This window comes from Eumetopias jubatus, unplaced genomic scaffold (assembly GCF_037043125.1).
Source record: "Eumetopias jubatus isolate StellerSeaLion01/CBP00866 unplaced genomic scaffold, mEumJub1_p1.0 scaffold_9, whole genome shotgun sequence".
Classification (NCBI taxonomy): Eukaryota; Metazoa; Chordata; class Mammalia; order Carnivora; family Otariidae; genus Eumetopias; species Eumetopias jubatus.
Window position 1 is genome coordinate 47,293,716 of NW_028274815.1, and position 27,214 is coordinate 47,320,929.

Consider the following 27,214-nt stretch of genomic DNA (forward strand, 5'->3'; position numbering starts at 1 on the left):
TTACAAATATGTGAGAAAGGGTTTCTTTCAAATATATTCTGAGCACAGCCCATTCTAATATAAGATGATGTATGTATTCCCCCAAATCACTGCTGTGTAAAATTGCACAGTAAAAGTCACAAGGCATATAAGGAAAATGGGATTGGGTCACAACACTTAAGAACTTTGTTAGTGCCACATTTACGAAAAGATAAGAACCCAATAGAAGGAAGCAGCACACTTTCACACGTAGTAAATGGTTAGGAAACATGTGAATATTGCCCTAAAATGGCACTTTACCTTGAGAGTGGCTGCAAATTTGTTTGTGGATATAAGCATCAGAAACTATATTAGTTTTCTATTAACAAATCACCACAAACTTGGTGGCTTGAAACAGCACCCATATTATATTGTGTGGTTTTAAAGGCCAGAAGTCTTGGCATAGCTCAACTGGATCCTTGGCTCAGGATCTCACAGGTAATATCAAGGCTGCCCCCAAGCCTGCCTGCAATCTCTGTTAAAGCTCTGGTTCTCTTCTGAGCTCATTCAGGTTGTTAGCAGAATGGATGTGGGGGTGGCAGGATGGAGGCCTCAGCTCCCTCCAATGTAGCTGTGTTCTTCATCATAGACAACAGGACAGCATTTCTAACTTCTCTCATCTTTGACCTTAAGATTCTGTTTTTAAGGGCTCACATGATTAGGTATTATGGCTCGCCCAGAATAATCTACCTTAAATCAGTGAAAGTTAACTTAGGGATTAATTATGTTGATTAGAGAACTTAATTATATCTGTAAATTATCTTCACCCTTACTATATAATACGTCATAATCATAGGAGAGATAACCTATCACCTATCACCTCTGCAAGTTTAAGTCCCTCCCACCCAAGAGCAAGGGATAATATGAGGACATGAGTCATTGGAGGTCATCTTTGAATTCTGGCTAAGACAGAACAGTTGCAGTTTGTAAGTTATTGCAATGTGGTAGAAGTAGGGCTAATTGAAATTGGATGGAAAGTTTTAACACAAGATGTGGACCAGTGGGGCTCATAACACATGAGTGAACTGAGGCAGCTGGTAGATGTTTGAGATGTGCATATGTATGTGTTTTGTATATTCCTACATGGTGGCTCTGTTCAGCTGGGTGTACTTTTTGGCATTCAGCTAGCATTTCTCACAGATGAAATCATGCATAAGCAAACACAAATTTGTATTACACTCAAATTGTTCCTTAATATATCAGTTGTGCTGGGACTAATGTGCATTTTTAAAACAAGCATTATAGCAGAATGAACTATACATATTTGTCTTTCTATCACCTTCAGTACTTAAAATAATGTTGGCATATAATGGAAGTTTTATAATATGTTTAAATTGAATAGAATTGAAATAGACTCTGGAATTTGAGAGAGATTCATGAATGGGCTCTATTTCAATCCATCAAGTCCTTGCTGAGTTGTGTTCATGGTTCCAAAGAGCCATAGAGAAAGAGAAGTGGGCTGAATATATGATCTATCTACAAATCATGTAGAACTCACAGAAAACAAAAAAGGAGAGTTTCAGGAAAGGATATTGTAAAGGCAGTATGGTATAGTTTGGATACCTGAGTTCTAATTTGAAGGTTACCATTATGATCTCCATTACATGTATTTTGTCTTGGTTTTAAAATACGTGTTTGGGACAAAGTGATTTTTCTGAAAGAAAATGAGTTTCTGTAACAGACACTTTCAGAAAGTAGGCTTGCCTCTATTTCTTACTTGGGCTATTTGTAAAATGCTGCTCAGGTGATTAAGGCTCCACACTATATTTAAGAAATTCCAGCACAGCTCCCCAGTAGAACTTCCTCGTCAGAGAGATGACCAGGAACCTAAGTGAAAACAGCCAAGCTGCATCGAAAATATTTGACATCTGTGCAATGGCAATATTAGGGATTGCCTCATGTGTAGATAATCTTATGGAAATCTTTCAGGAATGTAGAAAAAGCAATAAGGAAACAATTCTCTTTGAAGATAAATGATGGGTGACCATACTTAATTCAAGTTAGCCCCTGAATTACCACGGAAATAACTAAAGATATGCAAAATAACAATATTCTTAGTTATAAGATACAGAAAGGAAATAGCATAAAAACAACACAAATGTAAGAAATGTGTGCAGTGGGCTTTAACCAAAGGAAGTGTTAAACTATAATAAATGCAACAGAAAAAGCTTTCCTCAATATATGGGTTATATGTGGCATTGAGAAGAAAAGTTTTGTGTCAATTAGGAAAAAAAAGTAGGAAAATAAAATAAATATAGTGACTAAGAACTGACCAAGAACTGTAAGAATAAACATGAAAATAAGGTTGTATTTATTAGTTATTGAAATAAAGGTGAATTTTGTTTGAAGATTTTTTATGAAAGTCAGTGACTCCCAAATTGGTTTCAAAACAAATAACTAAATGCCATTTGTGAGAAACACATCTAAAAGAAAATGCCATTGAATAATAATAATACAGGTGGATAAATGTACGATAGATAAATACAAACAGGAAAAAAAGGGGGCAATCTTAGGTAGTATTTGACAGTGCAATTCTGGTGAAAAGCATTTATGATTCATTCAACAAATATTTATGTAGTGCCTACTATAGTCAGGAGCAGGGCAGAGTGTCTCATCTATTAGGTCTGGACAAAATACTTTGTGGTCCTACCTTCCCCTCAACCTGATCTTGTCTAGTGATCAGGTGGTCAAGTGTTATCATCTCTGACTTCCTAAATAATCCTAGGCATCCAACATTTCTGCTATACTAGTCATGGAGTTATACCATAAGCACTCCCCTGCTCTCCAGAAGAAGCAACTAAAATTAGAGATATGTGTAATCTTTGTTAAATGCATTGATCTAGAAATTACAAATTTCATTTGACAATCACTGAAGAGGTAAACTTGGGGTTGAATAGATTACCTGACTGGTAGTAAAATCCTCTGCCCACTCATGACTAAGGCTACTATAAAATTCCTGGATTTTTAAAAACTTTAAATAAGCTTAGCAGGGGGGGAATCAATCAACTTTAAAAATACAAGACAATCAATGAAATTTGCTAACTGGAATTCAAATGACGGTACACAATGAATTTCCTTTAAGTTTGATAATGGCATTGTAGTTATGTTAAAAACCTTTTTTTAAGGTCTTTTAGAGACTCTGTCGACACAATGACAGTAGGGCATGGGGAACCAGTGGGAGAGGTAGGTAGAGGAGTAGATGAAGAAGTTTGCCTGTGTTGATAATTGAGTGAAAGTCTTTGAGAGATTCTACTTTTTTCCACTTATGTATGTGTTTTCATTCTTCCCTGACAAATATAAAAATGAGTCCAGTAGCAATGAGCACAACCAGCACCCAGATCTTAGAGTCTAATGCTGTTCTTGATAAACATACCCAGATCTCTTTGAAGAAATGGCTACTTCTCAGGCTGGAGCAGGAATATACATGATAACCATGGAGCCTCTTGTAGTGCCAGAAAGTAAAGAAGAGCTCAAAAGCCAAAACAAAGGGACATGTCAAATGGATAGGAGCCAACAGGAAAGAAACTAATTGCCAAAACTGGCACAATTGGGGCAACAAAATAAATAATACAACCTACAGTATAAAATTAATGGCCATGAGTCCACATGATATACACAAGAGATCAGGTAGATAAATAAATGGGGAAAGAGACAAGTCTCCTGTACAGAAGAATTCCAAATCATTTGTAGATGCTCACTGCTCCAGGAGATGGAGCTTAATTCCCTAACCCTTGAGTGTGGACTGTACTCAATGACTTGCTTTTACAGAATAGAGCACAAAAAAGGGGACTGAGGGTGGGGGCAGTAACAATAGTAGAGAAAGATGGCAAACGTTACCTCTGCCAGGTGACCAAGATTTAGCATCATCTGTGGTAAGTCATCTTAATAGTGTGTACACACCAGATATGATGTGATGAGAAGCACTTCGCCTTTGTGGTCTTCTTACCGAAACCCAAGGTCCCAGTGTAACCATAAATAAATGGTCACACAAATCCGAACTGAGCAACATTCCACAAAATACCTGACTGGTGATTCTCAAAACTGCCAAATCACCAAAAATAAGCAAGATCTGAGAAACTGTCATAGCCAAGAAAAAGCTAAAGGACATGGTGACAAAATTTAATGTCACCATGTGGGATCCTGGAACAGAAAAAGGACATTAGGTGAAAATTAGTGAAATCTGAATATAATATGGAGTTTAGTTAATAATAATATATGAAGGCTGGCTTTTTAGTTTTGATAAATGTAAGATGGTAAAAATGGGGAACACAAGATGAAGAGTATTTGGGAAGTCTGTACTATCTTCGAACTCTTCTGTAAATCTAAAGCCATTCTAAAGTCAAAACAAAACAAAACAAAAGCAAAAAACATGCAACTATGGAGAAACCAGGAAAAAAATGTTTCAGTTATATAAATTAATTAAAATGTGGTAGAGACAGGGACTAGAATAATGGTACTTTGGCAAATGAAGTGGAATGCAAAGACAATTTGCTGAGAATCTGCTATGGGCTAGAGGCTATGCTAGATGCTTCATTTTATGTAGCATATATATTTTTTTAAGTTTTATTTATTTGGCAGAGAGAGATAGTGAGAGCAGGAGCACAAACGGGAGTGGGAGAGGGAGTAACAGGCTTCCCGCTGAGCAGGGAGCCCGATATGGGGCTCGATCCCAGGACGCTGGGATCATGACCTGAGCCAAAGGCAGATGCTTAACGACTGAGCCATCCAGGCGCCCTTATGTACCATATTTTATTTGTTGCTTTTTCATTATTCTATATTTAGACACACAAGAAAACACCTTTAAAACAACAATGGCTCCAAACAGTTACTAGCCGAGTCTCCCAAATTACAAATAAATCACCTTGACAACTTTTGAATGTCATTAGGGTTTACATATCACCTAGTGTGACAGCTATGAAAATGAAGTCTTCTCCAGGTTCTGAAGTAAATTACTAAAACCTCAATGTCATTCTTTTACACAAGTGCAAAACCTCCAGAAATCTATAGGAAACTAAACCATTATTTCAAAACCAAGTATTCATGCCTGAAGATTATAAAATGGGTGTCTATAGTCTAAAACTGTGCTGAAGAACTCAAAGTGTTGTGGAAGGAACTTCTGGAAAGCTTGTATTTAAAGCCCCTTATCTGAGACTAACAGAAGGTTGCATCAAAGTTTATCCTTTTGAGGAAAAATATTTTATTTCTATAGAAAAGGAAGAGAAGAGAGGAAAATGTGGAATGGCTGCATATTAACCATTTCCATCAAGACTACAATGTTGTAAATGTCTCCTGCAAAGTGATTTTTATTATCTGTAGGTGCCAGAAAAGGATCCTGCATTGTTCTTTTGAAAGAACTATGGGGCAAAATCTCACTGGAAAAATATCTAATTGGAATTCAAATTGAACATTCAGTGTATTTATAGAGAGTTCATTATGCAAGACACTGGGTTAGGTTAGTGGAAATAAATAATATTTCAAAAAAATATAAAGAAGTAAAAGATGAGAATTTTTAGAATTGTAGCAACAAAGATATTGTAGTTATTGCATTACTTAGAACTGGACAGAGGGCTGGGAAAAGACAGGATAAGAAACAGACTTTCTGTCATATTGATATTCAGTCTAAGACTGAAGTCTTTTCAGTCTGAAGTTTGAAGGCTAATATATATATATATATATTCACTTCACTTACATTTCACTTACATGCCATGGTGTGCTCTGGATACTGACTCACTTAAGATCCATTTAGTGGGACCAAAGAGAATAGCCAAATAAAATAACTTTAAAATGATTTCATAATATATTTCACATAGCAAGGCATTCACAGGAAGGTGGTTCAGAGGTGGGAAATTGGAAATTCAAAAATGTCAGGTCCTTATCAGCATCTACAATTTTCTCAGCAGTCCCTTTAGAGTCATAGGATGGAGACTGTAGCTCCAAACATATGCCTTCACCCAGCCATGTTCAAAGTTCAAAGGATTAACTCAGGAGGTACCAGTGCTCAAACCCTGCATGTTATCAAGAAATGTTTGTCTTCAGGACTGGCCTTTGGCCAGTTCTTGGGAGATGAACTCTGAGCTCTTGGAATATTCTGGCTGATTTAAAAAAATATTTTGTGTTTTGTTTTGTATGCCGGGTCCTTGGGCTGTGAGGTTATCACTTTTCTTTTCTTTTTTTTTTTTTTGTTATGTTAATCACCATACATTAGTTTTTGATGTAGTGTTCTATGATTCATTGTTTGCGTATAACACCATAGCACATACCCTCTCCAATGTCTATCACCCAGCCACCCCATCCCTCCCACCCCCCACCACTCCAGCAACCCTCAGTTTGTTTCCTGAGATTAAGAATTCCTCATATCAGTGAGGTCATATGATACATGTCTTTCTCTGATTGACTTATTTCACTCAGCATAATACCCTCCAGTTCCATCCACATTGTTGCAAATGGCAAGATCTCATTCCTTTTGATGGCTGCATAATATTCCATTGTGTATATGTACCACATCTTCTTTATCCATTCATCTGTTGATGGACATCTAGGCTCTTTCCACAGTTTGGCTATTGTGGACATTGCTGCTATAAACATTGGGGTGCACGTACCCCTTCGGATCCCTACATTTGTATCTTTGGGGTAAATACCCAGTAGTGCAATTGCTGGGTTATAGGGTAGCTCTATTTTCAACTTTTTGAGGAACCTCCATACTTTTTTCCAGAGTGGCTGCACCAGCTTGCATTCCCACCAACAGTGTAGGAGAGTTCCCTTTTCTCCACATCCCCGCCAACTGTCGTTTCCTGACTTGTTAACTTTGATCGGATGGTTTATGCTAGTAATGTGGTTCATGGTGAATAATTGTTTTTGCTCTGGGAGGTTGGAGTCTGATGCATGCATATGTGCTTATGTGACGGATCACCCCCCAGCCCCCCATCGAAAAGAAACATGGACATGAAAGCTCCGGTGAGCTGCCCTCATTGGCAGCACTTTTTATGTGTGCCATCCATTGTTGCTGGAAGAGTTCAGCATATCAGTGTGACTCCACTGGGAAAGGACACCTCGAAGCTTGGAACTGTTTTCTCCTGAATTTCACCATAAGCACCTTCCTCTTTGCTGGTTTTAATCTATATCCTTTTGCTGTAATAAACCATTGCCCTGAGGATAACAGCTTTTCTGAGTCCTGGGAGTCCTTTCAGTGAATGACTGAGCCTGAGGATGGTCTTAGCGCCCCCCAGCAACGTTAATGTCAGGAGTGGGAGGCAAGGAGGGCACTATTGTCATTCATGTCTCTTATTATCACAGAGGGAAAGCTTTTCCAGAATTCCCCCTGAACACTTCTTAATTTTCACTGGTGAGAACCAGGGCATAGGGCCTTTCCTAGCAGCAACTAAGGCTAAATTAAGTGCATGGTAGTTTTAGCCCCTGTCTGTAAGGTAGGCTGTTATTAAGGAAAATGGGACAAGGAAATGGCTGTGAACCAGACCACCAAGAGTGGTGACAGAGGATTTCTGTTTCCTCTATGTTTTTATGTCCTCCCCTTCTCTTTTTATGGCCAATCTCATTTATTCCACTTACACTTTTGGATGGGGATAAGCCTACACATCCTATACTTGCATGGTTTATATGATAGGCCAAATATATTCCTAGAAGAAAATTTAAACTGATGGACACATGAGACATAAAGGTGAATTTATGAATTATGTTAAGAAATTTAACCCAAGTTGGTACATAGCTGTACACAGGAGATTTAGTCTAAATCTGAACTGACAGAAAGAAACTACAATATTATCATTTGACTGCACCTCAAGTAAAAAAAACTTTAGCATTAAATGAAATTTCAAAACATAGTATTTATTTGCTGCAAGTTTGTTACTCTTTTGTGATTTTAACGGTTAATACAGCACTTGCAAAACTTTCATAAAAGGAGGACAGACATTTTTCAGGAAAGTATATTTCTTATACATTGGTGTGTTATTACAGTGTTTAGGTATTCTTGTTTTGTTAACATACCATTGTTTGTTATTGTTTGGTGAAAAGATGGTACATGAAGTATTAATCCTGGAAAACCAGCTAATACCTTAAAATATCAAATGGTGTGTTCAGCCCTCTTCTCTGCCCCCAAAGTAAAAAGATTCTGTTCTTCCTATTATCATCAAGATTGCAGGCTAAGAGATACAGAAGCACATTTTCCCTCTGAGTACACCTTTACCAATACAAAAATGAGGGGAGTAGGAGGCGCTAGTCAAGATGATACAGGTAGAGAAAAGTAAAAATAGAAAGAGGAAATGAGAATCAGTGTGTAACTTCCCGCTACTCTGCCAGCCAGAGGCAGAGTATGATCTGGAGATGAGAATGAAGAATGGGAGGGACCATTAGGGATTTGACTGGGATTGACATAAACTGGAAGGAGAGTAAATTTGGGGCTCAATTTTATTATCTTGATATATGGTACTCAGCAGGCTTGCAGAGAAGGGCACATGTTGATATATGCACAGTAAGAACTCCAGACATCTCGCTGAGTTTTCCATGGAGGGAAATGGCCTGGAAAAAGATCCAACAGTTTTGGGTGACACCGAGAGAAACACAGAGCTGAGAGAAGGAGTTAGTACATCCAACAGTGATACATAATGCATGTAACTCTGGTTAGAAACACAGACACTGTTTTTCAAAAATGACAGTGCTATGAAACCCAGTGAAAAAAATGAAAAACATATTTGAATTGAAAGGATTTTGGAAAGAGTTCTGGGAATTTAATGTACGAAGGATCAGCAGACTATGGATGGCCCTTGCACAAAATCAAAATTGCTCCTGGTTTTGTAAATAAAGATTTAATGGAATGTAGCCATGTTCACATATTTAAATATTGTCTGTGGCTACTTTAATGTTACAGTGACAGAGTTGAGTTGTTGCAACAAAAATTATATGACCCATGGGTTTTAAAATATTTATTCCCTGACCTTTTATAGAAATAGTCCAACCTCTGGTTGACACCAAAAAGGATATATTAACAAAGGGCACCTGTGTATTATACAACCCAATAAACAACATGGGCACAGTCTTCCATATACTATAAATATCTTGCTGTAGAGTTATAGTCAACCCAGGGAAGAAAACAAGGGAATGTGAATATGGGTCTTTTATTTGAAATGTGATAGGTTTATAAATGTTATTTTAGCTGGGATTATCTGCATTTAATTTACCTGGGAATTTATTAAATAAGGGAATGTGAATATGGGTCTTTTATTTGAAATGTGATAGGTTTATAAATGTTATCTTAGCTGGGATTATCTGCATTTAATTTACCTAGCTTGCTAAGAAGCAAGCTAGGGTTCCAAGTCAGATATTAAACTCAATTCTAGAAACATAGTTGCATTTTTGCACATCTGAGTTTTGAGGGCCTAGAATAGCAGGTCATGATATTTTACGTCAAAATACCATGGATCTAAAATTAGTGGGAGTGGGGCACTTACGTGGAGCAGTCAGTTAAGCATCTGACTCTTAGTTTTGGCTCTCATGGGGCTTCACAGAGTTGTGAGATCAAGACCTGCATCAAGCTCCATGCTCAGAACAGACTGCTTGAGTTTTACTCTCCCTCTCCTTCTGCCCCACCCCCTGCTCTCTCTCTCTCATAAATAAATAAATCTTTAAAAGAAATTGGTGGGGGACATAGAGACTTTAACACTTCAATTGGACACTAGTACCTTTCAGGTGTATCTCAGATATCAACGAGAACTTATGTATATTTTTTAAACTTGGATACAACTAGATGCTAGTAATTTTTCATTAATTTTGACTAACCATGAGTATTTTTTTAACCTGCAATCATATTACTCTACCATTTCTCTGGTTAATTATCATAATTCTTCTATTTTATTCTCTCCTCTGGAATTTATAGCCTACATGTATTTTATCTTCAGCATCTGTTCTACATGTGACTTTTTTTCTTTTTATCACTTCCATCTCTTTATTCTTAACTTCTGATTGCTGAGAAAATTTCTCTGTCCTCAAATGCACTGGTTCTGTTTTTTCCAGCTACAAATCTGTGACTTACAACCAGATTACCTTTAAAAATTCAAGGATTACCTTTCTATTTTCCAATAAACATTTTCTCAGTAAGATTTATTTCTCATTGTTTAATAATTGCTCTATTTCATAGAAATAGTGTGTTATTATATCTTGAGATATTTTACATTTTTCTTCAGTTTTTATAACTTTTTAAATACAATGACAAATATGGTAGTTCCTTGAAATTTTTCATATATATATGAAAAAAATATATATATATTCCTTTTACTTAATCCCTCAAGGAGAACATTTTTCTAATCTATATCTTAAATGGGTAGAGTTGGCTGGGATAGTTTCAGTCAGGCATGACATGAGTTGCTTTGGTGACTTCTTTGTGTTCTGAATATAGAAGAATCAAAAATATATGAATCAGATTTACTTGAGTGAAGGAGGTAAATGTATCCAACTACCTTCATTTTAACTTTCACCTCCAGTAAAATGTCAGAGGTCTAAGCTTTCAGAGCAAGAGAAAGGTAGCACAGCTTGAGACAAAGGGAGGAAATGATCTTTGCCTCTCTATTAAAAATAGATCTTGCCAATTTATCTGGGGCACTGTCCCCTGTTAACAGAAACACAACTCTAACCAGAACAATCTTCAAGGCAGAAGTCTGCCTTAATTGTTAGGGCTGAATCCCACTTTGAGATCATTTCATTTACTTGATGGACTATCCGTGAAGACTCTAACCCATCCCCTACCTGTTCTTCCCTCTGGTGACTCTTCCTCCAGTCAGGATATCTTCACCTACCTCCTATTCCCAAAGCAAGTATTTTCTTGTGTATGGTAAATCACCAACTGATTGTCTTTTCAACTTCCTTTTGGTCTAATTTTGAATTTTTTGAGAGATTTATAAAATTTTTTGATATTTGGATAATACTCTTTCCTAGATCCAGCATCAGTTCTTTTTTCTTGATACATTTTATTGGGTATTTGGAAAATGGATTTCTTCAGCTTCAGTATTAAGCCCAGGTGAACAGAGGCTTTTAACATCAATGAAAAAAGGCATCCTTTAATTTTTATTTCATCTGCATAAGATACCTGAAATTTCCTTTCTATGTCTAGTAAACTGAAGTTAGTCTGTGATTTATAATCTTTGTTGTTAATTAATATGTAACTATAGCCAGAATTTAACAAAGAATTGTGATGGTGAGCAACAAAATTAGTTAATCTTGGAAATTAATCTAAGTTTTGGTATTAAACAAATAAAAGTTTGTTAAAAATTATAGAAATAGAATTAAATAAAATGAAACATACTAATTTAAAATTTCAATTTAAGGTTGTTTTAAAAATAAATAGAACTGGAACACTACATCAAAAACTAATGATGTAATGTATGGTGATTAACATAACACAATAAAATTAAATTAAAAAAAGAAATACCACTATGAAAAATGGTGGCATGGGAATTTAAGTCTATCTAAACTCATAACCCATCCTCCACGTAACACCCAATAGTGTTAACCAGGTAATAATGTCAGACAGAGGGGTAGAAAATAAAATTAAAAGGATAAAATGCCTTTGTTGCCTGAGGATAAGATTAAAAAGTACTTAACTCTAATTGTCCCACAATCACTTCAGCAGTTTTTCTAATTAATCTCTTTAAGATATTTGGAAGAAATGCCAAACTCTAACCCACCTGTCAGATCATTTCCTCATGAAGGGTAATAACATGGTTAAACACATGATCACAGAGAAATAGCTCCAAGCACTGAACACAGTGTGGGCTTTCTTGTGGGCTTGAATTTGAATTCTGAATCTATCATTCAATTTGGGTAACTCCTTTAACCTTGATGAAGTTGTTTCTTCATCTTTAAAATTGGAATATTGAAGCCAACCTCAAATGGTTGTGTTGAAAACCAAATGAAATAAAACACTTTGAGAAGGTTGTTCAGGAATGCCTAGAACACAAATAATATCTTCCATCGAAATATTTAGTAATACCTGCTGAGCTGTATGTAATTTTTAACCTCATATTATTCAATTGGATATAAAAACCTTGCTATTTATCCTGATGATTTTTTTGTTAAATCTTCTTAATATTTACTTGATATGTATTCCTTATAAAAAGTCATTCAAAAAACAAAAACAAAATAAATAGAACTTTGTTGGGTCAGAACAGAGAGAATGAATGACTTTTTATTCAAACACACTGCACATTTTTTCAAGTGGACAAGAATGTGAAATAAGATCTTTAATAATATATTTAATAATCATGATTTAATTGGCATTCTATTTAAATTTACTGTATGAACAGAGAATACCCACTAGTTCAAATGATCACTGAAGCTTTAGAAAAACAATTATACTCCACGTCATGAAGTATAACTGAAATATTTCCACATATAAAGAAAAAAGTAGAGGGAATACAGTATATATTTGTTATTCACAATGCAAATCAGAGAATAGACTAAAGAAAAAGAAATCAAAACTCTTGCATATGAAATGAATTTTAAAAATGACATAGTCACATGGTATTGATGAATCACTAAACTCTACCCTGAACCTAATAATACACTATATGTTAACTAACTTTAAATCAAAAAATGACATAGCCACAGATATGAAGGAAATTAAATAATTGTAAATTCAATTTTACGGTGATAGACATTGGAGAGGGTAGGTGCTATGGTGAGCACTGTGAATTGCATAAGACTGTTGAATCACAGACCTGTACCTCTGAAACAAATAATATATTAGACGTTAAAAAAAAAGATGGCAGGAAGGGAAGAATGAAGGGGAGGAAATCGGAGGAGGAGACGAACCATAAGAGACTATGGACTCTGAGAAAAAAACTGAGGGTTCTAGAGGGGAGGGGGCTGGGGGGATGAGTTAGCCTGGTGATGGGTATTAAAGAGGGCATGTTCTGCACGGAGCACTGGGTGTTATATGCAAACAATGAATCATGGAACACTACATCAAAAACTAATGATGTAATGTATGGTGATTAACATAACATAATAAAAAAATACTAAAAAAAGTTAACATAAAAAATATAATAGATGGTGTTTTAGGGAAATATTAACTAAGATAAACAACAAAAACAAAATAGAAAACATGACTAGAGTAGAAACTTGAAAAAAAAGAAAGGATTTACTGGTACCTAAGAATGCAACCACCGAAAGGTAGTTTTATGAATAAATATATTCCACCTTTACTCTGTAAAGTATTACTGACCAGAAGTAAAACCTGGAAACTTCATATTTTTTCATAAAACTCTATCATAACCTTATTCCAAAACATTCCAAAAATAGTATACTAAAATTAAAACTACAGACACTACAGAATATTCCTCAGTTGTGGGTATAGATTTTAAAAAGAACCTAATAAACAAAAACGTGAATGCAACAGTTTCAACTATGTGGTTAGAGAATAAAGTGCCATGACTAAGTGTTTTATTCTGTGGATGAATAAATGATTCAAAAGTATTCAATATATTAACATAAATAAGATAAAAAACAAAAACCACACAATCATGAAAATCCTTAAAGAACTGTGAATAGAAGTACACCTTTTTAATATTAAAAAACTCTATTTTTAATAATATTTAAACAGTGGCAAAAGTCTAAAATGTGCTCTAAAATAAAGAAGTCTTCTATCTATCACCATTATTCTTTTACATATTTTCTAATACTTCTAATCAATATATAAAGAACAAATGGTTGAAATAGGAACTATGAATATTGGGAAATAAATGACAAAATTTATCCTTATTTGCAGGTGTTAAAATTATTTACTTGAAAAACTTACTTTCAACTTAAAAATCCCAAATTAACAAAGAAATTCAGTAATATAATTAAATAAGTAAACAGACATTAATTGTCCTTTATCAAAATAATCTGAAAGATAATCATAAGAGAAATATATACCATTTACATTAGAAAAAATACAACGTATCTGGCAAAAGCTTATCATGAAACATGCAAGATAGGAAACACATATTGCTAAATTCACGTTTCCAACATATATAAATCTCTTACAAATCAATAAATATAACAACTATTCCCAAGGAAAATGGGTCAAGGTCTTAAATAAGCAAAGCAGAAGAAATAGATATAAAGACGTGTTCAGAGGCGCCTGGGTGGCTCAGTTGGTTAAGCATCTGCCTTCAGCTCAGGTCATGATCTCAGGGTCCTGGGATCAGGTCCTGCACTGGGCTCCTTGCTCAGTGGGTACTCTGCTTCTCTCTCTGCCTGTTGCTCCCCCCGTTTGGGCTCTCTCTCTGTTAAATAAATAAAATCTTAAAAAAACACAAAGATATGGGCGCCTGGGTGGCTCAGTTGGTTAAGCGACTGCCTTCGGCTCAGGTCATGATCCTGGAGTCCCAGGATCGAGTCCCACATAGGGCTCCCTGCTCGGCAGGGAGTCTGCTTCTCCCTCTGACCCTCTTCCCTCTTGTGCTCTCTATCTCTCATTCTCTCTCTCTCGAATAAATAAATAAAACCTTTAAAAAAAAAAACACAAAGATGTGCAATATCAATAATGCTACAAAATAAATGAAAATATTTTTGATTGGCAAATGTTAAAAACTATATGATGATAACCTGTGTCTTCTATGGTAAGGAAATTGGGCCCTGTGATATCAGAGATTTTTACTTGGTAAATCTAAGTTAGTATGATATTTCTGAATGACATTATCTCTAAACATTTTACAATGGTTTTGGAATTTTATGTACCTATTTCCTGTTTTACCTCTAAGATTTTATCCTAAGAAAATAATTAAGGGTGGATAAAATTATACTCACAAGAGATTCATCATAACACTATAATTGCTGAAATATCAGAAGAAATCTAATTGAAATAAGTATCAAACTAAGACATATACCTGACATGCAATATTATACCATTTTTGCAGAAGTATATTTATTGATATAAAATAATCATTGTGATACAATAAATGAAAAATGTTTATAAAATATTGGGTATAATGTGTTATAGTTTATTATATACAAATACCTAATTAAAAGGATACCTATCATAACTCACTGTTTTTAGTATATGGTGGTGGGGTTATGGACAGTTTCAAACTACACATTTGTGACTCTACACACAAACACCCAAATAATGAAGTTTTCATTTTTTTAAATTGGAAATTGTGACTTAATTGTTGTGTGTAATTCTATCAAAGTGATGTATCATTAATTTTCTTCAGTTGGTTAAGCAACTGCCTTCGGCTCAGGTCATGATCCTGGAGTCCCGGGATCGAGTCCCACATCGGGCTCCCTGCTCAGCAGGGAGTCTGCTTCTCCCTCTGACCCTCTTCCCTCTCGTGCTCTCTATCTCTCATTCTCTCTCTCTCAAATAAATAAAATCTTAAAAAAATAATAATAACAATTTTCTTTTTTTCACATTTTACTACAGAAATGTGTCAAGACTTGTATCCCTTAAATTTACACAATGTTGCCTATCAATGTTTTCACTTTTTTCAGTTCCTCTTGAGTGTGTATATTACATGTCATTATCCTATTCTATTTCAATTGCCATTTTTCTGTCTCCCTTTCTCTCCCTCTATTTCCCTGTCTTCCCCATGAGTCCTCCTATCTCTGCTGCATTCTTTCCTCTTTCCCTATTTTCAGTTTCTCCTCTTGAATGAGCATATCAGAATTCCATAATGACCCACTCTGTGATGCCATGGCTTGCCTCCCACTGCCATTAACCATAGGAAAAAGCTATAATTCATTAACCACAAACCCTAGGAGAAAGCTGTAACTCTCAAGTACTAGATTTCAGATTTTTGAAATGCTTGATAGAATTACTTCAAATTGAAAGATTTATACGCTTTTGGGTGTATACTCGTTTCTTGACAAGGAATATGTCCTGTTCCAGCATTTGTTCTTGGCTGTCAAGGACAACATTTTCATTTTTATTTTCAAGAAATCCTTAATGGACTTAAAACAAATAATTGTGAAAATGCTCATAATGATTATTGTATTAACAAATGCTTTGACAAAACGATCATCTCTTTTATTACAGTGGCTAGGCTGTACGTCCATCTATTATCTTACTCCCTGAAGGTTTCCTTTACAAACTCAATACTGATTGAGTCTTATTCTCAGCCTTCAGGAAAAATGTTTCTTTCCAAATGAATCATTGTTAACTAAAGGACACTTTCTTAGACATTTCTTTTTCATCTTATTTCCTGAGTAAAATGTACACATATTATGGATCAAATATGAATTTCATAGTTTCTGCAAAGATTTGCTACTTTAGATTGTTTCACTGAGTAAAGACATTTTATGTAGATGAATTTATTACTCAATTCCATCAAGCTTATCAACATCCTATCTTGTTATTTAGTCCAGACATTGTGCAAAATGCATGAGAATGGTCAAAAAAGACAGATAATGTCTAGGGGAAGAATGAGATATATTTCTATGTTGGAGAAAAATGAAATAAGCTGGAAAGAGACAATGATATGAGATCAATTAACATTTCACACCACAGTTGTTTTCATATAACAGAGTGTTTCTGTGAATTGAATGACCTTCTAGCATCTTTGTAGCCATTTCATTGCAAAGGCCTCTTCAGAAACACAAAGTTACTATTTAGAGTGATAAGTAAAGAACCTGACACAAGCTCTATCCTTGGGTGCACACATACTCTTTGTAAGGAATTCCATCAATCCATGAATAATGAGAAACTGAAAAATGTATATGCTTAATAATAGGCCTTTAAGAATGAATCATCTTCATAACACTTTTGACAAGTGTGTGGCTCATATTATTTTTATTCTAACACTTCATGGTGAATAGTTTTATACATTATACCCTTTTTTTAAAAAAAAATATGTAACATTTGATGTTGTTTCAGGTCACTGAAAACTTGCTAATAGCAGATGAAGTTTGAGTATGTGTTTTCTAATTCCACGTCAATGTTTTTTGCCCTGAGCCAGCAGCCTTCTAAGACACTGGCATCAAGTCCTTTTTACTCAAATATATGAACATGGGTCATTTATGGGCAGTTTGTATCATCTATACTCTCTCAAAGACTTACATAAACACTGTTGAGAGATGTCTAAAGTTCTACCTGGTCATATTCTCAAGCTTGCATGCCAACAACACAGATTATTTTCCATTATGAAAATATTACTGCAATGATACATGTAAGTGTAAAACATAAGGCAAATATCAAGTGTATGCATAAACCCTATGGGACTGGGACAGTTGTATGTCTACTTTATCTGTGATGATTTTCTTCCTTGAACAACAATCTCTGATTCAAATCTGGTATGATCAGTAGGGTTGTAGGTTTTATCTTCTTAAAAAATATATGGCTATTCAGAGAATAAGGTTATATCCTTTTAAGTTAGCTAACTATGTAACAGAAACTTCATGACTCCTTCCACCTTGGCCTACAGAAAGAGGTAAAAATATAGAATGTATATGGCAAAAGAGGTACTGATCTTTGTCACATAATTTTTAAGTAAGTATTTCCACGTTGATATTCCCTGTAGTGAAATAAAACCATAAACAGAGTGGGAAGAAACTTAGAAGCGTCAAGTCAGTTCTTTCTTTGCCTGCTTGAATCCTGTGTACAAAATCCCAAACAAATCCCTACCTAGACCTGCTATTAAAACTTCCAGCAATGATTAACTCATTGATTTCATTAGGTAGCTCATTCCAGTTATGTATAGCATTTATTGCTGATATTTCTGCCTACTACTGAGCTGGAAAAAAAAAAAATACCTCCTTATAAATTCAACCTAGAGCTTAAGACATACCTCATACAGTAGGACTTTAAGTCTCTGAGGACACTTTTTTGGGTATCTTTTGAATCTCCAACTTTATTATTATATTTGAGCCAGATCTGCTAAGGGTAACTCACTACTATCTTAGTCTTCTCTTTACAGAGTAAAGTTATTTTTAATAAGATCTTAACTGCATATTTTCATTAACCTTGTATAAAGATCTATCTAAAGGAAAGAGATGTATGAATTAATTCTATCATCGAATGTTTCCATTAGCCACATTATTATTATTGTTAACACTCTGAGCCTTAGGTATATGTTTTTACTTTAAATTTTAGAAAGTTATAAACATATTTATTTAATGTTCCATTATAGCAACATCATCACTATGATTTTAAGAGAGAACAATATTTTGTTTTATTTCCATTTGATAACCCATACCAGAATATTCTTTGACAAGTTGCTACATGTTAAGCAGTTGACTGTGTATGATCTTAGAAACAGATATACCCGTGTTTGTCTCAATTTTATTTGTTCTTATCTAATGAACTTAGCCTAGCATTTTAAACCAGGAGCCTTATTTTGTTTCCATATGTGATATGAGGATTATAAAAACAACATTATAGTGTAATCATGAGGATATAAAACACATGAAAATGCTTGGCATTTGTTGGTTTAAAGTAAAAACTAATTTCCTCTCTTCCCTTTCTCTCTTTTAATAAAGATAGCCTGCTAGATATCCCAAATCAATCCAAGTTTTGCTATTTTTCTGTTTGTTCTTTCCTTTTTCATTAAAAAAACATACATTCAGTCTTCCAAATAAGCACATACTTCTTCTCTCTAACATTCTTGCCCAAGATGGTTTCTCTAAGAAGACTATTTTTGTTCTCAGTAAATTTGTAAAACTCCATTAGGCAATTTGCTGATACAGCTTAAAAGAAGATAAGAAGATCTGCTAAGCATACTCTCATCACACAATAAGAGACATCCCATGAAGGTGAATCACATGCTGCTCTGCCCCAGGTGTAATTGGGGTGGGCTAAGCGCTGAACTGAGAGTGTGTTGTCTGAATGGCAATTCTACCATGCTACGCAAACCCGGGAAGTAACTTCACTTCTCTCCATTTCAGTTCCTTATAAGTAGGTGGAAATAAGACCTGTCACTCAGTACTGCTGTCAAGATTAAATAAGATGTTGAACGTAAGAACTCCTGGCTTTCACATTTTCATTAAATTGGATTCCTACATTTAGAGAATGGCCACATGATGCTGAAACATTTGATGGATTTCCTTTAAATCTTAAAACATTTGAATCATTAGCGAATTAGTGAATGGATAAAATACTCTATCCAATAAGAGCTCCCATTATGATAAAATAATATTATATAATTGAGAAAAGCAGCCTATCACCTTTCCTGGATGCAATTTTTGTATGATAGTCTATCAGTGGTGGGATTATAAATATTTGAAACCCAGGAAAATACCAAATCTATCATTTATGTGTAATAAAAATACTTTATGGATGTTTCACCTTTTGATTTTTCAACTGTGGTTTCACCTCAGTTGCAAAAAATGCCATGTTTGACTGCTATTCAGAATCCTAATTTCTCTGGACAACAATGTCATCAACAAACATTACCAAGCTTAGATAAAATAATCTTTTATAGTTTTAATGAAATTTGGTTGAAAGGTAAATGAAATAATTCAACATATATTAATGAGCTGAGAAGCTGTGGAATTTGATTGACAGATTAAAATTACATTAACCTTGACCCATCAAATTTATTAGTTTATTATAGAAAAAGTCACTCCTAGTCCCTGGAAATAGACCTAATTAAGAGACACCAAGAAATAGTAAGAATTCAAATGGACATGCTAAAATTTCAGAAACTCTTTCCAAATACACCAGGGAAATCTACCAATTTGGGGCTAGCTGATGTATAACTTAATAGAATATTTTAAAACTAGGGCAATTTGATTCTAGATAAGTATTCAATGAAAAATAAAATGGTTGTGCATAATGAAACTTAGAGTGCAAGGCCAGATAAAACTTAAAATAGGAAAAGTTCACTAATGGACCCAAATCTCATCCAGGAACTGTCTCCTAGTGTTATCCCTAGGGCCCCTACTATAGCCACTGGTCTTATGAGGCCTCCTTCATGGCTATCATCTTCCATCTCTATCCCCAAATTCTAAACTTTCCATATTCCCCTAGGTCATCGCAATCCACATGCCTCAGGTTCTTTTCTCCCAGATCTCTGGTTAATGAGAGGTGATATGATACACAAATTCTTATTAAAGCATTACTATGAATAGTTGCTAAAAATACATTATGCTGCCTCAAATCCGACTGGATAGAGACTGGCCAATTAAAAAAAAAAGTAGTTATTTAATTTTAAGAAAGGTTGATTAAAAAAGGAGGAACATAAATAACTCCTGGCAGGTAGAGACAGGAGTAGTTGGGTGTAGCCCCAGTGATCAGGTTGCTGTAGAAAATGGACTGCATATTTTTTAAAAGATTTGGAGATTGACCATATTTTTGTATGTTAAATAGAGGACAATTAAGTTAGTTTCCATAATGTTACTTTCCTTTAGATAAAAGTCACACTTTTACAGCTTTTCTATGTGCTTTGACCAAAAGAAAATCTAAAAATTCTTCACATTACAGAAGAGACCATGTGTGTGCACGGATGAGCACGTGCACATGCACACATGTATGTGTCAGGTATGAAAAAGAAGGCAGACAGTCTGGGGAATTTTTCTTTAACTGTTCTTTTCAGTAGGCATACTAATGGTTCCCCAAAGAAGTCTATGTCCTAATTCCTGGAGCCTATGAATATTTAGGCTACATGACAGAGGGGAATTAAGGTTACATTTGGAATTCAGGTTGCTAATTATCGGACCTGAAAATGGAGAGATTATTCTGGATTATCCAGATGGACCCAATAAGATCAAAATGCTCCTTAGAAGCAGAAGAAGGAAGAAGAAAAAAGTAAGAGGGCGATGTGAGTGTCGAGAAATGAAGAGATGTAATGTTACTGACTTTGAATGTTGGGAAAGGGAATCATGAGCCAGGGAATGCAAGGAATGTGAGCGGCTTCTAGAGCCTGGAGAAGGCAAGGAAATTCAGTCTACCCTAGAGCTTCCAAGAAGGAACCCAGCCTTGCTTACATCTAGATTTTAGCTAAGACCCATGCCAGACTTTTGAACTACAAAACAGTTAAGAATAGATTTGTGTTGTTTTAAACCACCAAATTTGTGGTAATTTGTTACCACAGCAATAAAAAAGAATTATTTGATTCCACAGAAGGTACTCTTCCTATATATATGGTGCCACTCCTAGAAAAAGGGAAGGGAAGGAAAGGAAAGGAAAGGAAAGGAAAGGAAAGGGGAAAGGGAAAGGGAAAGGAAAGGGGAAGGAAAAAAAAGTTAGAAAATGCCTGGATTAGTTGTATTTTTAGGTCTCTCACAATTCTGAAATTCAGTTCTAATTAACTTCTGCTAATATATGTTTCAATTCAATAGTGTTAATTGAATGTCATGGGATTTAGTATTGCGCTGTTTTTATTTAACATGTGAACACTTCCGTGATATTAAATGTGCTTTGTAAAGAAGATTAATTCCTATATGATATCCTATCAATGGAGATGCCACAATTTTTAATCATTACCTTGATTTTGTAAATACAAAATATTCCAGTTTTTCATTATTTTAAATTATGCTGAAATAAACATCCTTGTACATAAATCTTTGACTAGCACTCCTTATTTCAATTGCATAATTTGCTAGAAGTGCACTTATTCATTTATTCAAGAAATATTTTGGGGACGGAGTGGCCAACGGTCTGCAGAGCAACATACCTAAGTTTTATTGTGACTACTACAACGCGTACCTCACCCATGACACTCCATCTGTGAGAAAGACACACTGCAGTGGTAGGAAACACAAAGAGAGTGTGAAAGACTACTGTCAGAAATGGATGGAAAAGCAGGCTCAGAGCCTGATTGACAAAACAACCACTGCATTTCAACAAGGAAAGATACCTCCTACTCCATTCTCTGCTCCTCCTCCTGCAGGGGCAATGATCCCACCTCCCCCCAGTCTCCCGGGTCCTCCTCGCCCTGGCATGATGCCAGCGCCCCATATGGGGGGCCCTCCCATGGTGCCAATGATGGGCCCTCCTCCTCCTGGGATGATGCCAGTGGGACCTGCTCCTGGAATGAGGCCACCTATGGGAAGCCACATGCCAATGGTGCCTGGGCCCCCAATGATGAGACCTCCTGCCCATCCCATGATGGTGCCCACTCGCCAGGAATGACTCGACCGGACAGATAAGAAGAGACAGGAACCTCTTTATATTCATTTTATGTTACTTGTTCTACTTTACCAAGAGATCATGGTGCTGTGACTCTGGGTGTTTTCTCACAGCAGGACAAGAAAGACTTGCTCCCCCTTCCTATCAAAGCGAGAATAGTTTTTGCCGGGGAGTGGTAGGACAAAAACAAAAAAAAGAGCAATTTTCATTTGTATTGTGAAATATGAAAATAAAATTGTCAACTGTTTTAGTTAAAATATTTGTAGAAAGCTGTGATGTACCAGGAGCTATTCTATGATTTGGCATACAGGAAAGAATAAAACCAAACCATTGCCCTAGTGGATACATTATAACAAAAAGAATATAAAATATAATATTAGGAATGACTATTGCTTTAAAAATAATTAAACAAGATGAAGAGATAAAGGTGATGGCGGAAGTTTTGAGACTTCTGATATGTATTTCTAACTACCTAATACTTGAAAGGAATCCATTTTGACATCTATAAAAAATATATGTGAGTTTTCCACACTCCACACTTCTACTGGCATATATCAAGTTATTAAGCAGCATTCACGATCTATTTAGTGTGGACATCATACAAACACATTGTTCTAAGTGCTGGGGACTCAGAAGTGAATAAAGAAATGTTCTAGTTTCTGTATATCTTGCTATCTAGTGGATTACCTTATATTATATTGTTGCTATTATTTTACCCCAGTTTGTCTTTTGCCTCTTAATTTATTCATAATTGTCTTTAATGTTTACAAGTTTCAAATGCATATGTAATGAAATCTGTTCATATTTTTGGTAACTCCATTTATAGTTTTAACAATTTTCCTATTACTCTTTTCTTCCTTCCTTCCCTTCTACCTACCCTGCCTTCCTTTTTTCTTCAGCCTGCCAGGCATGAACTCATCCTAGGTGCTTTGCCCTAGCTATTTCCTTCTTGTGGAAAAATCTTTTGCCAGGAATCTTTAGGGTTGATTCCTCATTTACCTCAAGTCTTTGTTCAAATATCACCTTCCTAAGACTTACATGGCCAGTCTATTTACAATTCTGTGCTTCTCAATAGTACTCATCATCTACCATTATAAAATATAGTGTATGTAGATTTGTTGTTTACTTGTCTTTCTCCCCTTCCCTGGAGTGTAAGCTAGCTCCGTGAGGGCAGGTATTTCTGAGTTTTCTTCACCTCTGTATCCCCAGCATTTCTCTATATATTTGTTGAATATTATTAAAGTTCTTTCCTCTCTTGAGGTGTGTAAAAATTCACCTACATTTCATTTTAATTTTTAGTTACTCCTTTTGGTGTAGAGTTAGTTAAGAGTTCATATTTCTTTTTTTTTTTTAAGATTTTATTTATTTATTTAATTGACACAGAGAGAGAGAGAGAGAGAGAGAGACAGCGAGAGAGGGAACACAAGCAGGGGGAGTGGGAGAGGGAGAAGCAGGCTTCCTGCCTAGCAGAGAGCCAGATGCGGGGCTTGATCCCTCATGACCTGAGCGGAAGGCAGTTGCTTAACCAATGAGCCCACCCAGGTGCCCCAAGAGTCTCATATTTCTTCAGATGTGGAGTTAACCAATTTTTCAACACCATTTGTTCAGAAACCTTCCTTTCCCTACTGGTTTATAAATGCAACTTAGCCAAAGAGTACATCCTTATATGAACTAGGTCTGTTTCTGGGAAAATCAATTTTTCAAAATATTTCAAATGCTAAATGAAGGAATAAGCTGAAAGTAAAAATTAATAATTGGTCTACGGTATGTGCAAAAATTACAAGTAATATTATATATATATGGTACCTCTTATAATACATAGTAGTTCTTTTTAGATCTAGTAGACATCTTCCATAAAATTCCATATCTCCAGAACTATTTGCCCAGAAAACTCTACCTGGCTGTGAAAAATAAAAACTAGCACAGATTTCAATAGGGGACATTTATGAAATTATTTTGTACCACCACCCAGTACTGTACTGATATTTATGAATGTTTGGAAATCGCCCTTTTCTATAGTAGTAAAAATTTGACTTGCCACATGCAAGGGGAAATTATTTCAATGACTGTCATATTATGTCAAATATAGCTATATAATCTACTGATTTACAAAAATTTGTTAGTCAACACACTCCATTTAAAATGTCTAGGAGTGCCTGGGTGGCTCAGTTGGTTAAGCATCTGACTCTTAATTTCGTCTCCAGTCATGATCTCAGAATTGTAAGATCGAGCCTCGGGTTGGGCTCCATGCTGGGCGTGAAGCCTGCTTAAGATTCTCTCTCGTTCCCTCTGCCCCTCCCCCCAAAAAATAAGAAATAAAATGTCTAATTGTTAGGATATTAAGAAAAGAAAACAATTTTGCTGAGGCATTCCTATATATTTAAAATTAAACTCACAGTCACTGTCTAATAAGTATGTATTCTATATTTATACATCATTAAGCAGAAACAACTAAGAGTATAATGTGATGCATGTCGAGTCTCAGGATACATTCTTTAGAGTACACAGGAAAATTCATTTATAAGAGAAGAGACCTGTATGAAGCTATCACATTTCTTTTGGCTAAATTTTCTGGCAATGGAGGGAGTTTACTCATTCACTTGTGACCTCCCCTTCTTCATTCCATTTCTAAAGAAAAAGTCTGAAAGAGGACTGGACAAAGGAACAAATCTGGACCATCTTGTTAGGGGTTGGAGTTGACATTTGGAAAAATGAAGAGAATAAAATATTTTTTTTCTTTATAAAGTCTTCCCTGTTTCGATTGTCTTCCCTTTTGATGGCTTAATTCTACTGATAAAAAAAGGCCATATTGTTGTTCCTTTCTTTACAGATTGAATGCCATTACTGTTACTAGTTGTCCCTGCAGGAATAGAAGTGGGGCTCAAAGACAAGCGTCCACAGAACAGATGATTAGCCTAAACCTGTGCAGTGGGAACTAACACAGAACACGCCCAGGTCACTGAAGGAAACAGCACCTGGGAGGGGGCTACCTGGGCTAATCACATAACCTCGCTTGTGTTTAAGAAAATAGTGTGTGTCCTGGGGCGCCTGGGTGGCTGAGTCCTTAAGCGTCTGCCTTTGCCTTGGTTCAGGTCATGATCCCAGGGTCCTGGGATGGAGCCTCGGCATCAGGCTCACTGCTCTGTCGGGAAGCCTGCTTCTGCCTCTCCCACTCCCCCTGCTTGTGTTCCCTCTCTCGCTGTCTCTCTCTGTCAAATAAAAAAAAAGGAAAGAAAGAAAGAAAAAAAAGAAAATAGGGTGTGCCCTAAGTATATTTCCTCCTAGTTGTATTAATTGCAGGTAAAAATTATGATACAGGTAGAGCAACAACTATGATGGTTTCCTGAATAGACTAAGATGTATGTAAGAATTCAAGACTCTATCGTATTCTTCTTCTCTTTCCATTCATCACATCTAATATATGCCTAGCTACGAGAGATTAATAATAGGCAGTTTTGTCATAATGTTATGTACTCTATAGAGAATACCATAATTTTACAAATCTGTGAAAAAGTTCAGAAAACTGAAATTGATTCATTTAAGTTTTATTTATGCCCAATAGATACAGGAATAAACATAAATTATCCTGCAAGGTCTTACTTTTATTTTAGATATGGGGATGAAATCTGAGATGTTACAGTTGTCATATGACTGCATTTCTTTCCTTTATCTACTCATGAGTTTAAATTTCAGAGAGCTAAATTTTCTCTAAATGCAGGATGGAAGGTGATTGCATTATCAGTCAGCCCCCTACTCTGCACTGAATAAACAGCTAAAATTCAGCTTTGAGCTTACCTCCTCAACTCGAGTTTTCAAGGAACTTGGGCTCTTTCTGACTCACTGAAGCAATGACAGTAGAGTTGTCGAAACAACCACCTTCTCTCTGAAATTGAAATAACCTGAGAATGTCCATCTTAGTGAAATGCACTGGGCACCCTCATCAGAATATTTCCCTTCCGCAAATCCAAAACAAGCCAAAGTAGATTCTAGCTTTCTTCTAATATCCCTGTTTCACAATGTATAATGCATACTTTTTGTACAATTTCAGTTGCTTTATTTAATTATTCAACTCTTTTGCGTACAGCTAGTATTGCCAAATACTGTGCTCCTGGTACAAGAAACATAGCATGTAAATCTTGTCCAGCAATCGCGATCCCTAAGAGAGTCCCTCTCAGAATGTGTCCAATAAATGCTAGCTAACTTGAAAAGATTTGAAACTCAGACTGACTCTTAAAGATTTGATGAAATGACACTTTCATTAACTAAGTGAAAATATAAAGGGATCATAGTTTTAAATAAAGTGATTCCCTTCTGGGAAGACTCTCTAAGCAATTACTATGTGGCCTGTAAATTTTGAACCACATAAATTTTTGCCAATTAAAGTATATTTAATTTTTTTGAATTTTGGCCATCTCATGAAAAATCACACCTGAGATAAGCTACATGGATTGTTCAAGCTTGATGATTTTCTTTTCACAGAACAAAATATAATTTGTAGTAGCCTGGCCAGGGTTAGGTAGAAATTAAAATATGTCCATATCTGATGAAAACGGTCATTTTTGTAGCCAAAGCAATGAATTTTTTTTACTCTGTTTCATTTTTATTAAACCTGACTGCAGAGGTTATGGTGTTTATTATTGAAATTGTTGTTCAAATGATTTTTTGATGGCACATTGTGGCCATCAAATGTAACCAAGAGTCTAAACTTGTGTGTGTGTGTGTGTGTGTGTGTGTGTGAGCTACAGAGAAACTCTTCGTGTGAGGCGTTTAGATACCTACATTTTTCTTTTTACATATTTCCCATGCAGAATATTGCATGGGGTTCATCTATGTAATAGATAATGATCTCTAACATCTTAGGGACAAGACAAGGACATAGACTTGGCACTAATTTGCCCCTGCCTTCACACACACAGTAGCACACAAACCCGCTGAGTGCTTTCATTCACCCTGTAAACCTGACAGATGTGATCCCAGTGAGGTTCCACCATAATCCACAGCTGAGTGAAGCCCATATGTTATTAAAAAGAGAAAAAGAAAAGAAGAAGATGAATTCATTTGTCAATGCAAGTAATTGGGGTTATGTTGCCACCCACCCTAGTCTGCATGGAAGTTAGCCACTTTCTTAATTATTTATAAAAAAAA

General features: G+C 35.6%; 1 protein-coding gene and 1 pseudogene across 1 annotated transcript in view; both read left to right on the top strand.

Moving 5' to 3' along the window:
* Nucleotides 1-27,214, top strand: part of LRRTM4 (leucine rich repeat transmembrane neuronal 4) — a 732,047-nt gene that overhangs the window by 580,383 nt on the left and 124,450 nt on the right. The gene's annotated exons all lie outside the window — the stretch shown is intronic.
* LOC114218874 (U1 small nuclear ribonucleoprotein C pseudogene) lies at nucleotides 3,169-22,089 on the top strand (annotated as a pseudogene).